Below are 12,575 nucleotides of genomic sequence, written 5' to 3'. Positions count from 1 at the left end.
CTTAAAAAAAACAAACAAGGTCTGAGTAGCCCAGGTGGGCAGTGGACAGTGTGCTCTTTTTCTTCCAGGCCTTGGGGACAGGTAGAGAGCAATAGGGACACTGACTTCCGTCTGTGTACCTGGCACCTAGTGCGGCTCCCTGGCCCTTTTTTTGTGGGGTTGATTAGTTGTTTGGTACTTGCAGAGATCTTGGTCAAAGTGCAGCAGAACCTCTAGGTGGAGAGACAGATGGGCAAGGGGGCCTCTGGGAAGGTATCTTGGTTGATGTGTCCAGAGGACCCAGCCTTCTGCACTGAGATTTTCCCCATGGCTGGGGTTTAGTGTAGATGTCTGCCTTTTGGTTTTGGAATACGACAACAGCTGTGGCTATGGCTGCTTCCTTTAGAGAGGAAGCAGGGCCCCTTTGTTTTCTAACAGAGAAGTGGGAACAGAAGGGGTCCTGGTATGTGGCCCTCGTCACAGTCTGACCACACGTAATGGGAAGACTTGCACACTTTGAACTCCCCAGCAGAGGGAAAATAAACCTTTCCAGTCCTGCCACTCTCCGATTCCTGCTGTCTGCCCTGCACAGCGTGTGTCTGGACTGATATGATCAGCACTGTGCTTGTGAAATTTGCTCTTTATTCAATCTATGACTGCTGTTCATGTGCCTCCTGGTCTCTGGGTGGGGACACCTGGCTGGCTTTGAGCTTGACATCCTCAGGGTGTCCCAGCTAGGCTGCTATGTGGCTCCTATCACCCACCACCAGATGCCCATAATCCCAGCAAATGTCACCTGCACTACTCACTGCACAAAGAAGTGATTCTCTCTGCAAAGGCAAAGAGGAGACATCTGATGTTGCAGCTGGCCATCTGGCTATCTTTGGGGACTGAACATGCATATCAATTTTGTCTTCTGTTTATTACCTTACTCACCCCAAAACACTTAGGTGGTCTTAATTGCAGTGTTTGTTAAGCAGGCTCCCCACTGCAATCCATCCTTTCAGTCCTCATTGTTGGACAATTACTACTAAGAATGTGCGACTAGTTTAGTGTCCCAGTGAGCAAAGTGGACTGCCTGTGTCTATTTCTCTTGGAAAATGATCAGCTTTGCTGACTCTTTAAAACATAAAGATTAAATATATTGTAGAAAGATTTAATTTTCTACCTCTAAGAAGGTTTCTTGGCGGGGGGGGGGGTACATTGATGGAATAGTACTGCCTGAAATTAATTTACATAAAGAGGTACAAAAGATTTGGGTGGGTCAGGTCTTCAGTGGAATTATAAGCAAAATAAACTCCTAAGACAGATAGTTTGGCTTGTCTTGAATAGGCCCTAGTCACTGCCTTGCAAAACTAGTACACTCCATGACTACATGGTCCATAAGGATCCTTTTTATGCTTGCCAACGTATGAACAAGCCAGACCAACAACCCAGTTTTGACAGGGGCACCTGTGTTTATATTGACTTCTCCTTTTACTTCCTCTTATAACACATAGAACCCTGACTACAAATGAAAATAGACTCTGATTCTGTGCAGCATTGAGTCAAGTGGAGAGATAATGACTGGTTAACTGCATCACCATCCACACTAAATTGGTCATGAAGCTCTCCTTCAACGAGGACAGGAAAATGTCTCCGCAAATACGTGGAATATTGTTTCTGCCTCAGAGAGTGGCTTGCAAGAAGGTGCAGTGACAGTATGGACAATAGAAATGGTGGGCATTGTGGTGCAGTGGGTTAAGCTGCTGTTTGGGACAATTGCATACTCTATCACAGTCTTGGGAGTCTTGGGAGAGAATCCTGTCTCCAGCTTCTTGCTAATGCACATCCTGGGAGGCAGTGAATGATGGCCCAAGTGCTTGAGTTCCTGCTACCCATTTGGGAAACATATGGATTGAATTTCTGGCTCCTGGATTCCACCTGGCCCAGTCCTGGATGTTGCAGGCAGTTGGGAAGTGAACCAGTGGATGGAAAATCTCATTCTCTGTCTCACACTCTTTCTCTGTCACTTTGCATTTCAAATAAATAAATAAACAAATAAGTAAATAAATTTAAAAAGGAATGGAAAACAGAAATACAAAAGTAAGAAGGAGAATTCAGGAAAAAACTCTGATATTTGACAGTCTTTCATGATTTCCTTTGACATTTTGGTGATGTGTGATTAAGAGTTCAGTGATGTGTGATAAAAATAAATCTCTCTATGGAATATTTGTGATGAATAGGAAGAGAAAAGAGTGTGGGAAAAATTAGGAATTTTTAGAACTGCTTAAAAACATGAAGCTTGGATTTCCTCCGGAATCAACATTTCTCAAGATACTCAGACCCTTACACTTACCGATTTTTGGTTTTCCTGTACACTATCTTCATGTATATGTACATCTTCTGTTTTATTTGTAATGTCACAAAGATAGGTAGCTGGGCAGCCATTGGCAGTCAGTGTAAATTTCCGGCTCTGAGAATTACAACTCTTTGTGTTCCTTGATCTTATTATCTCTGCAAAGTAGGTTATACTGAGACATGGATACTTTGAGTAGCTTAAAGGGAAACCAGATTGACAAAAAGGTAATTTGGTGACTTAATATTGTTTTACAAAGAAATTCAGTAAACACCTATGGTTACTGGTTTCATTCTCTGAAACTAACTTTTTAATGATGGCTTAAGAATAGAGATTATTTAATAGCTTTTTTGGACTATTTTGCATTTTGTGCCTAATTTCCTAAAATCCTTGTTTGCCAATAATTTTATGATATTGGTTTGGAAATTATAATTGCTTATCTTTTTCCAACGAGAAAGTCTGACTCATTTAGCTTGTTATGTTGCAAATAATGGTCATCCCCTATATTGCATAAATGCCAAGCTAGGGACGAAAATACTGTGATTTTCTCTTTATTTGAGGAATATGTACAAGCACAATGTTTACTTGTATTTTTATTAGTAATTAACTTTTAAAGGTTCTGATTTAATCCTTACAGCTTTGTTATTCCTATTTTTGATTGGAATATTAACATTCATAAAGTTTCACTGACATATATCTTGGTTATTGTTCTACCCATTTTCTCATGAAAGATTTCAAATGTTCTTCCTTCCTAAAGATTCAAGTTTCTGTCGGCCTGAAGAACTTCCTGTAGGGTATCTTATAGTGCATGACTACTTTAATAAGCTTCTTTATTTCTTTTCTTTGAGAATGTTTTTGTTTTTATCTGTATTCTTGAAGGATATTTTCACTGAATTTATAATAGCATGTTTGTAATTATTTTGCTTTTAAATATGTTGTTCTATTTTAAATATGTTTTTCTATTTTCTGATTTATTTGTGATAGGAAGTTACCATCTGAATTGCTGTTTCTTTGTATGCAATGCTTTATCAAGTTTTTTTTTATTTTTGGTTTTTAGCAGTTTATCTATGATGTATTTATCTATGGTTTCATTTGTATTCCTTCTGTTTGAGGTTCACCATGCTTGTTCAACTTGTAAATTTATATCTTTCATTGAAGTTGTGAAATTTTTGGCTGTTAATTTTTCAATTTTTTTTCTGTTCCACTTCCTCTTTCTGGCCCTCCAGTCAAATACAGAAGTATTTGACCTTTTGATATTGTCCCATAGATCCTGTTAATTTTTTCCAGTTTGCTTTCTCTTTATTCTTGTAGACTAGAAAGTATATTGATTCATTTTCAAGGTCTGGGATTCTCCTTTCTCTTTCATTTCCATTCTGTTGCTCAGCTTGACCAGTGAATTTTTTTCAGATATTTAATTTTTCCATTCTGTAATTTTCATTTGGTTTTTTTAAAAGTATTTTTTTGGTTATCTGTTGACATTTTCTAAATAAATCTTTAAAAAATACCTGAAAACCCAAACAACAAAAACACACACACAAAAAAACCCCTACATTTTTCTTTTTGTCATTGAACAAAAGCAACTTTAAAGTCATTTTCTGATAATTTCTTTATCTGGGTCATTCTGGGGCTAGCCTCTCTGGATTGTATTTTCTTCTGAGAGTGGGTTATATTTTCTATATGCTGCTTGGGAGTTATACATGAAGGTTGTGAGCAATATATTGGGTAATTATGGATACTGTGTATTTTTAAATAGAGTTGATGCCTTTTGTTATAACTGGCAAGTAGCCTGAACTGGAAAAACACTGCCTCTGCTGTCTCTTGGGCAGTAGCTCCAATCTCAGCTCAGCAGAAGTGTTTGGAGTGTGATTCAGTAGTCAGCTCCCCTCCTCCACCTCTGGACATCTGTAGGTCCTGCCTTCCTCCTGAAAGCCATGAAAACAGAAACCTCACCATGTTTCCTTCTCTCCAGCGCTGATACCAATGCAGAAACCACCTGCTCTTCGTTCTTTTATGTTGTAAAGCAATTGTTCTTTTCTCTTTTGTTTTTTGATTTTGCCCAGAAAGTGTAGCTATCCATGGGAAAATCAGTCCATTGGAAGCTTTTTGGACCGTTTCAGATTATTTTTGAGCCTTTGCTAACAGCTGTGTGTTGGAAGAAATAGGACTCCAAAGGTTTGCAGTCTTTTTCCAACTCTACAAGTACACCTCTGGTCAGTTATTCTTTAGCCAAGTTGCTAAAATTCTCCTGAGATGAATGACAACAGTTAGGGGTCTTTTTTGGTATACAATTATAACATATGTCATCTTTGAACTGACTATGATTTTCAAGCTAAATAGTCAGTTTTCTGGACCTTTCTTAGCAGTCTAAATAGTTAAAAGCTTCTTCTGATACCCCTGTGTTTAAAACAGGAAAAATCAGATATTACAAGCGCAATTGTAATGATCTGTTTGTAACAGCATTAATTTCAAAGTTAGTATAAGGCTCATTTATTGTTTGACATGAAAAATTGTCAGTGAGACAAAAGTCTGGGAGTTGGTTATGATGGGATTCGAACTATATTAGTGGATTCAAAACATGTAATTCAAAACATGTAGTACATGTAATCCTAACTAAATAATTTGAAAACACAAACATAATGTAAATCTTTTGAATTTTTCTTTTGTGCTCCATGTTCTATTACTTTAATTGTCACAGTATCTTTCATAGGGATGATTTTTCATTTTAGCGCATTTTCAAATGTAACTTGAGACATATTACATCATCAATTTTTAATTTTCAAAAATATTAGATATTCATTTACAAGACCTGTAATACAACTCCTAATGTTGAGCAAACATCAGATATCTGTAAGCACTGGACAATCTCAGTCTAAATTAGGAAAGTTCCATTTTTGTTAAAGCTGCCCCTGGAAAGCTTCATTAAATATTTCTTATAGGAAACAGGTTGTATGCTATTATTTTGGAAATGAGAGCTGCAGAGACTTCTGTTTCTCTCTCCGTTTTCCTTTGTGTTTACCCATTAGGGAAGTTCTTTCAATGGCCATCATTCTCTTCAAAATTCAATATTGAAAAGCAAAATAATGCAGTGCATCATGGTATAGTTTTGTGGTTTAGACTTGATGTTGATTAATTTGCTCTTTAGTAACTGATCTTTTTTAGCAGTAATTTTAATTAGCTCAATCACTTGCTTATTCTGTAATTATTTTGCTTTTTGATTTGTTCTATTGTTTTAGATATCTGCTTTTGAAAATGAAAGTTTAATCCTATTCCAAGACCTTTCATTAGTGATGATCAGTGTAATTGTAGTTCTGTTTTGAATGCATCCCAAATGTAGGCGGATCTACTAGGAAATATGTTTCCTGAAATTTATGTTTTGACTTTGCATCTAGTATATTTTGCAAGAAGTCTGCTTCATTGGAAAAAAGCTAAATCAAATATTTTCTTTTTATTTTATGGTGATATTTAGATTTGCTATTCAAAAGCATGAATACTACTCAGCTTGAAAGTTCAGCTAGTTAACTGGTCATCAGAACAGTACTCTGTAGAGGCAAAGGTGATTTCTTTCTCCTTCAAGTACTGATTTGCCTTGCACATAATAAATGTTTAATAAGGAATTACTTGACTTAGATTCATTAGAATGAAAAAATCCAGAATAACAATGCTCTTCGAGTTCACATGATTTTAGAATTTAGAGTTTATTGAGTACATTTTCCTTAACTTTAAGCTTTTGGTTTCAGGATTATTAAATATTGGGAGTTTTGTTATGCCAAGTAATATTGCTTCTTTGCTTAAGTGGTCTTTTTTATTTAGTGTAAAAATGGAAGACTTTAAAAATAAATATTTTCATGCACTTTCCCAGTAAGAGGGGGGAAATTCCTGGACTTTTATAAAAACTAAAAAAATCTTTCTAAGTCTAAATACCATCTGGAATTGAAGCTATTAAGCCTAGGTAAGGATATTGCCACACTGTATCATACCATAAATGCTTGCTAACTTGAATTTTGTGGTTTTGGATGCATTATTCATGTTGGGCTATCTTGACTGCATCCTAGACTTTCCTGAAATTAGGGGATGAGAACAGGCGTAAAAGAAGTGGCGAACAGAAAAATATAAAACCGTGTATATAAAAGTTCTTTTTCCTCTATGAATTGCAGCCTATTCAAGTAGATGTCTGGTGAGAAATATTTGCTTTATAATCTCTCTATAGATGTATATACTTTCATTGCTGTGACTATCATTGACACATTCACAAATCAATGAGCTATGTTAGTACTTCCTCCCTGTTCCACCAGATCTTATTCCTTCTGTCTAAATGAGGATGTAATTGGAGATTGACAGAATCTGGTGGGTTGCATTTGCATTATGGTGTGACAAAAATCTCAAGACTGGCTAATTATAATCTCCACCTACACTGTACACTAACTGACCCCTCCTCCTTCCCCTTATTCCTGTTAAATACCTTATAGTTATGTACAAGGAGTTTCCAGAAGGCAAGAGCTGAGCCTTGCTTATCCCAATGCCTAGTGCAGGACTTGATACAATGTAATGATTGTATTTATAGGAAATAAATCATCAGAGTTGTAAAAGAAACGATAGTTTATATTTCCATTGTTGTTGACCAAATGCATGAAATGATGTATGGGGTAACAATACATGGAACTCTGCATTACGAAGGTTGTATAGATTGCCGGTGGGAAGACTGACCTGGGGACCATGGTCTGGAGGCCCCCTTCCAGGCACCAATATAAAAAGCATTGTGCTCCTTATGATGCTGTCCTTATATGAAAGTGACTCACAGAAAGCAACAAAGATGAGGTAACGCACATCACATTTGCAACCTGGATTGCTCAATGTGATTCTGTGCATAAATAAGATTCTCCAAATGTCTTCAGGGTAGAGACAATGAAATGAAAATTGATTCATATTGACAAAGAAAGGGCCTATGAATACTGTCTGTTGGTTGGTTTGCCTAGAGTGTCAAATCTGATTTGGTTAAACTGGAGCTAAGACTGTGTATGAAATTTCAGCAGGCTTGACTTTTTCAGAATTATTTATGAAAAAAATCACCTCATTTCTGCATTCTAGACAAAAGGAGCAAATTTATCAAGTAGATCTAAAATTATTGACAGTAACACCAGTGAAATTGTGAAGGAAGCATTCACAATCTTTAAATATATCAGGACAGCTGTAGAGTGGACACATTAACTGTGCCCTTCGTTCCTCTTTAGATTAGACCAGAGGCTCCTTCTGTCTGACTTGCCATGGAAACAGTAGCTCCTTATCCAGGTGGTCAAAGGTACTGATGGCAACCAAGCCCTTAAAAATAATGTCCATGGTGAAAATGAAACTTTTCATAAATGGAGCTTTCCATAGAAGTGAAAATGATCATAAGCAATAATGTACTTCTAATGGAAAATATGGAAATAATTATTTCTAAAGGAAATATAGAGAATTAAGATAAGGAATTTGAAAGAGATAGCAAATGAAGCTCCTCAAAGAGAAGACTCTCTTAGATGAGGAGAGGGAGAGAGGAAACTAGCTGTAGAGTCACAGAATTTTAGAGCCAGGAAATACTTTAGTCTCGGTTGGTACAAATATGAATAGTAGAGGTGATAGACTTTCAAACATTTTTCCAAAATCTCTGAGCAGTATTCCTGGAACTCTAATGATTTTTGGAACAGTGTTCTGTAGTTATACCATATTGGAACAGTTCACAAAGTAAAGAAAATCCCTGTCATACCTTTATTATGGAACAAATTTCAACCCTCTCGCATCAATAACCTGAATTTCAGAGTGAGCTCTGTGATGCTGATGTTTTGAAAAAGCAGGCACTGAAATGTTAAAACAACAGAGGCACACAGAATAGGGGCAGGGGGCCCAAGGTTTTGAAAGTGATTTCTGGAGAAATTTCCGAGAAGTTATCTAAATCATCACTTTCCACTAATCCGTTCAGAAGAAAATGAGGAACAGGAAAACTAAAGGAATAAGGCATGTTTCTGGGGCACATGTCTGTGGGTGCTGCTTTAAATCCCAATACTCTCCTTACGTTTGTGTTCTTGCTAATGTTATAACTCTGAATGATTCTTACTGTGAGTAGAACTTTTCTTTCTGTACTCTTCCTCACCCTTTAATTTTACAGGTGCTATGGTTTGGATATGATTTGGATGTCGCTCAAATTTCCTTATGTAGAAGGCGTGGTCTCCATGGTGGCACTGTTGGGAGGTGGTGGAATCTCTAGGAAATGGGGTCTAGTGAGAGGTTGTTAGATTATCGTGATGTGCCCTGAGAAGGTAGTTCTCCTGAGATGGTTGTTATGAAAGCCCAAGTTTGGGCCCAGTGTCTCTCTCTGCTTTCTGGCTCACCGCATGACACTTCCTCTGTTCCTACTCCACTATTGGCCATGGTGCCTTCCTTTGCCAATGCCTACATTTTGCTGTTTGGGCTTTGAACCTCCAAAGTGGTGAGCTTTATATCATGTTTCGTTACAAGTTAGCTGCCTCTAGTATTTCATTGTGTAATGAAAAGCTGACTAATGCAATAAGTCTCATTGCAATAAGTTGAAGTCAAATGCCTACCTTTTACTTTTGATTAGACTGTTTTAGGATTCGATGTTACTCCAATACCTATAGGGTTTTTATCATGTGTTGGGTATCATACCATGTGGGCAGCTCTAAATAGCCATGGTATCATTATAAATCCATTGCTTTAATTTCTTTCTATATGACTAACTTTAAGAAATAATTTTTTTCCAAAGATTTTTATCTGCTTCCATGTGGTCATTGTACCACGAGTTCAAGGCTTGGTTTTCATGTTGGAAATTGCTACTAATTTGGGTATACCTGAGGAAATTTTTTCTTCTGAAAATGTCCTTCTGTTTTTTTCTTTCATTTATAAAAATCAGCTGGGGAAAGTGGTGGCATGAATGAAGGATCCATGTGGACAGATGACTTGTAATGAGAAGTTTAGGCAAATGTGCATGCCCAGGCATATCTCTGTCCAGTATCTCAACAGGAGGGGGACTTGTTACGGACAAAGATAAGCTCAGTTTCTCTGCTTGATCCAAACACTGATGTGGTCTTTCACAGTTCACCAATAAAAGTTTCACTGTTGCTATTTTGTTCAAGTTCCAACCAAAAATAAACTCTGAGTGCTGTGTCTAAGTAGCAACAAGTAGAACCTGGTCATCCTTTGAAAGTTCAATGCAATTCTCTAATGTGCCAGATGGCATTTGTCACAGGCTCTCTGGAAAGAGCCAGAAAGTCCTTTTCTGCAAAAACAATACAGAATGGGGGTCAAACTTGACCTTTGACACAATGAAAACACCAACACTAAGGCCAGGAGAAACCTTGAAGAGGTAGGGCTGTGACATGCAAGTGGAGACTGGGCTTCTACTGTGGTCTGTTTGGACTGATCTAACATTGCGATAGAAGAAGCACTCATTTTCTTCCTACTTTGAACTCATTTTAATAGTGCATCTATGAAGGCACTTCAAAAGGTTCATGGAAAATGGAACTAAAAGATGAGTTTATTTTGGTGCAAAAATTTTGAAATCCATTTATACAAGGGCTCCTCAAAAGTTTGTGGAAATGCATGATAAGAAAAAAATATGCATAGATTTAACTTTTTGCACCCAAATAAACTCATTTTTCTGATTCAAATTTTCCATGAACTTTTTGAAGTTTCATGTTCCATTCTTCCTTGAGACACTTCTGTCCTAATTTAAATGACAGTGGTGGCAAGAACATGACTCTTTATTGTAAAGCAAAGCTTTTTTTTTTTTTTTTTTTTTTTTTGACAGGCAGAGTGGATAGTGAGAGAGAGAGACAGAGAGAAAGGTCTTCCTTTTTGCCGCTGGTTCACCCTCCAATGGCCACTGCGGCCAGCGCATCTTGCTGATCCGAAGCCAGGAGCCAGGTGCTTCTCCTGGTCTCCCATGCGGGTACAGGGCCCAAGCACTTGGGCCATCCTCCACTGCCTTCCCGGGCCATAGTAGAGAGCTGGCCTGGAAGACGGGCAACTGGGATAGAATCCGGCGCCCCGACCGGGACTAGAACCTGGTGTGCCAGCGCCGCAAGGCAGAGGATTAGCCTGTTAAGCCATGGGGCCGGCCAAAGCAAAGCTCTTAAATTGAAGAATGGCTCATTTGGTTTTTGATTACCCTTCTGCATATGTATCTCCTAAACTTACCCAATTACCATGACACCTTTCAAAATGAATCCTTCTTGGGCAGGTGAACAACCTGGGAGAACACTCAAGGGTCTCTTCTTTTTCCTTCCCTATCTCAGTGAGATAGCCTTCCAATCCGTGGACCTCAAGTACATGATATGACATTAGCTTTTCTAAACAGGATACAGTAGGGATTTTTTTTTTTTTTGATAATGCCAACAAACCACAGTACAGCTGGCCCAGGGAGCTTCCTGGCAGTGTAACAGTGGTTGGGAAAGGTGGTTACTGATCAATCAAACCCCAATGTGGGGAAATAACAGGGGGTTCCTTGTGAGATCAGGAATATTCTTTTCAGTTCCTTTCTCATTTCTTCTGAGTGTGTGTGTGTGTGGGGGCAGCTCTCATTTATTTTCTCATACAAAATCTCCGTGGAGTAACTGATCTCACTAGCTGCCAATGGGCCAAATTGCTCACAAGGAAAGGTCCTGGTGACAGATAATCAAGCCTCTAAGTAGTTGAAAGTGTCAGGAGAGAAAAAATGACATCCTCTGCTCATCAGGTTCATTTCTTTTTGTTTTTTATTTGTTTTGTCTTTGGGTATGAATATCACTGTATTTATTTGCCTACAGGTTAATTTTTTATAGCTTCAACATTTTTGCCCCAAAATTAATAGCCAAAAAAAAAAAAAACCAAAAAAAACCAAAACAAACAAACAAAAAAACCAAAAAACCACAAATTTAGAACTGGATCACTTGGCCCTTTCTCTTCTTATCTCCACGCAGTTCAAAATGCTTGCATCCCTTAATGGCCAGCATCCTCTTGGATCTGCAGTTAGGCTCAACACATTCAAGCCGTAGCACAATCTTCTTCGTGGTTTTAGATTTTTTCCAGAAAGTTGGCTTTTTTTTGCCCACCATTGCCACTCTGTTTCCAATCATAGCCTCTCTTCCCCTAGGCATACAGGGATACAGGGAATCCTTGCTCTTCTTACACTGGGTCACTTTGCGAGATTGATGCTTGCCACACCTCTTACAGAAAGTCCTAAAATATGGAACACTTCATGAATTTGCATGTCATCCTCATGCAGGGGCCATGCTAAGCGTCTCTGGATTGTTCCAGTTTTAGTATATGTGCTGCTGAAGTGAGTACACCAGGTTCGTTTTTAAAAATTGTATTGGTTGAGCTTGTTTTTCTCTTTTACTCTCATTCCTGTCAATGAGAAAGATCCAGACCAACCTGAAAGAGAATCCCCACTTGACTCCAGATTTTCTTTGCTCTTGCCTAAGTTCTGAAATAAAGAGGGTGCACAGAGCCTCTGAGAAGGTCACCAGCAGTGAAGTGCCGCAGCCTTTTCCTCCGGCCTGCCTCTAGTCTCCTGCCCAGTGGGTCTTGTCAAAGGATGTTGTGTTTTGTTTTGGAAAAAATGCTGCTTTCTGAAGTCACTTCTCTTATGCAGACTACGGGTGTGTGTGTATGTGTGTGTGTATGTGTGTGTGTGTGTGTGTGGTGGTGGTGGGAAGTGGGGGAGTGGGGGGGCAGACACCTGTGGTGGTGTTCAGGAGATGCCAGGAACAGAGCAGGGACAATCCACTTAACAATAAGCAGAGTCTTTGAAAATTCAGAGTAAGTGAAATGGCTTGGTGGGGTTGGGGGAGTATGAGTTTTAGATTTAAAGGGAATCCTTCTGTGATTTTTTTTTTTAGTAAAATATTGAATCTTTTTTTGATGCAAATTATCACATCCCGATTTATCCTGTGTAAATCTGGAGTGCCACATGGAGACTTGACTTTAACTGGAACACCCGTTCGTAAGCTAGTTCAAAGCCAACGCCTCCTCTCCCCAGCTAGAAAGGAAACTCCGTGAAAGAAAGTCTTTGCTGTTTTATGGACTGTTACAGTGCTTGAGAGCACATAGTAGGTACACGTTAAATATTTGTTGAATCAATGGGATAAAGGAAGAAGCAAGTGAGAAACCAATATTCTAAAACGTGATCAAAGACCTAGGATCTAGAATTCCTAATTAGTGCTGATATTTAAAAAGTCCTCTTTGTGTCAAAACAGTAAAGGATTTGGTTTGGCCTGTTAACATGGGA

The 12,575-nt window shown here is 38.4% G+C and overlaps 1 non-coding gene across 1 annotated transcript; it reads right to left on the bottom strand.

The window, feature by feature from the left end:
* Nucleotides 1-11,525: 11,525 nt before the first annotated feature.
* On the bottom strand, nt 11,526-11,632 carry LOC133774780 (U6 spliceosomal RNA). Its single transcript, XR_009868157.1, has one exon. It is a non-coding gene; the product is annotated as a U6 spliceosomal RNA (small nuclear RNA).
* Between the last annotated feature and the right edge of the window lie 943 nt (nt 11,633-12,575).

Source organism: Lepus europaeus, chromosome 15 (genome assembly GCF_033115175.1).
Source record: "Lepus europaeus isolate LE1 chromosome 15, mLepTim1.pri, whole genome shotgun sequence".
Taxonomy (NCBI): Eukaryota; Metazoa; Chordata; class Mammalia; order Lagomorpha; family Leporidae; genus Lepus; species Lepus europaeus.
This window is presented reverse-complemented; position numbering and strand designations above follow the sequence as displayed.